Source organism: Nicotiana tabacum, chromosome 7 (genome assembly GCF_000715075.1).
Source record: "Nicotiana tabacum cultivar K326 chromosome 7, ASM71507v2, whole genome shotgun sequence".
Lineage (NCBI taxonomy): Eukaryota > Viridiplantae > Streptophyta > Magnoliopsida > Solanales > Solanaceae > Nicotiana > Nicotiana tabacum.
In genome coordinates, this window is record NC_134086.1 from 53,180,067 (window position 1) to 53,182,435 (window position 2,369).

Here is a 2,369-nt window from a genome sequence, read left to right on the forward strand (position 1 = left end):
TTACATTTCAGGTCTAGAAACCAACAACTCACCGGAAAGCAGAAGGTTACAAAAAGAGGTCCCGGCGCATATTCAAGCACATGAGCCAAAAGGAAGATAAGACAAATCTCGAGAGAAGCGGCCTTTGAACATCAAATTATTCCCAGCATAACAAAAGCTTAATGAAGGAAGCCATATCCCCAGCGGACCGAACCAGACGGTGAGAATTGGTATTCAGAGAAGCAAAAGGCCGGTGTCATCCCCGTCAGTTCTCGGAAGAAAGAAGCACTAGAATAGATGCAAGCCGACAAGAAAGCCAGGCATCAAGAACAAATGGAAGATAGATGGGATCTTGTAATCCGTAGTCTGGCCTAGCTTCTTTATTTTTCTTTTAAGCACGGTGTAATAAGGAGATCGGTAAGCAGTAATAACAGCATGCAACAACAGTAACATTGCAGTCTCATGGTAGTCCCAGCTACCAAAACTTCCCTAACTACATTAACCTGATTCCCTTTTAGCCAGGGATATGTAGGAAACCTTTGAAGCAAAGGTTCGGTTAAATCTTTTCAAAAAATGCTTCGCACGGAGTATTCCAACGGGCAAAAATCGCTCGTATCTGCTCACTTTATTTTCGCACGAAAACTCTTTGTGTTTTCGGACAAAGAGGGGCAGCTGTGAGCACGTGATTTTTGCTTCACGAAAATTACTCCCAAAAAAATCAAAAATAAAACAAATTTCATCTATGTACAATTTTGAGAATTTGCGTGACATTTGGTAATTATTTTTGTCCGCAAATATTTACCCTTGTTGTGATTAATTAAAGAATACAAAAATACGTGTTGCACGCACGTTCAAGATTTAAGTATACGTCTTGGAATTAATTGAGTCACGTTTTATGGAAAAAAATTTACAAAATATGCAGTTTTGTTGCGTTTTGTCAGTCATGTGTACCGTTTTGTAATTTTGTTTTAAATTAATTAAATGTTTAACCTTGTATGACAATTGTTGTTAAGGTTTAACAAAGTTGTAGGTTAATTTTGGGTTTACAAATTATTTTAGAAGTTTATTGATTGTTAATTAAAAGTAGAAAAGAAAAAAAGAGTTGAAAAAAGCAAACTCGGATTAGGCCTAAAAAAATCAGGCCCAAAACCAAGACACAGACCCAGTCCAAACGCCTTGTGCCCGGTCCATTCCTACAATCACTGGAACGACGTCGTTCCAAGGCAATCAATCCCAGCTGTCGACCTCACATGATCCAATGGCTCAGAGTCCGTCCCCCTTACCCATGCCCTGAACCCGACCCGTTGCCCAGTTCGAACAGACCCCCCTACTTAAACCAAACGACGCCGTGTTGGTTAACTCCTCTAATCCTGGCCATTGATCTTGATTGATCCAGCGGCCGGGATTAAACCATCCACCCCGTATAAGAACCCCAATCCCTCACCCACGCCCCCAAACCAAACCCCCCCTCACCTACTGTTCACCATCGTCCCAGAGACGACCCTTACAAACCCTAGCCGCCTTAGGATTCCCCCACTGTAAACCCGAAAACCACGATGCCGATGACCACCAGACTAACACCCCTGAATCACCATGACCCCCTCTCTCCAAATCCACACTCAGTTTACTTCGAATCTTCCCTGAACGTCTCGAATCTTCGTTTGAAGATTCAAGCAAAAACCAGATCTACACCTACTGACCCCAAATTCATACCACAATACCTCCTGACCTCCCTCACACCCTAAACGCCATTGGTTCCGTTCGAATCTGACCGGAGCTGGACGAATCCCAAATCAAACCACAAAGAACCCTAAAAGACCAAAAGTTGAGATCTGTCCAAATTAAAAGACGATGTGGGGTCTAATCGACTTTAGTCGAAGTGTTCTCAGTTGAGAACACTCGATTAAAGTCCATTCGACCTCAAAAATGGTCGAGTCCGAGTTCGAGCCTGGGTCAGTTTTTGATTTCGAATCCCTGAGGTAATTTTTTCCTTTCTTTTATTCTCCTATGAATTTTATCTGTTTTTCATGTTTAGTTTGGTTTGTTTTTGATTTTTCTATCAAGTCTGTGGATCCTGAGGTAATGTTTAGATAGTTTGTGTATTTTATTGATTGTTTGTTGTCTGTTATAGCTTGTATAGTCGTTTAAATAAATGTCGTCAATTAATTTGTTTAAAAATTAGAGGAAACATGATAGTAGCTCATGGATGCCCTCCATGTATGTTTACCAGCTCTACATCTGTATATGAACCTATTGAATATGTTCAGTTTTGTCTTTGAACTAGATTGCTCATTCATTCAGTAACCCCATGATCTTCATAGTTTGCCATGGAAGCCTGATTGTCACTGCTTCATCATTTGCTCCCTGTTGGTTGTTTGATTTAAGTTGGT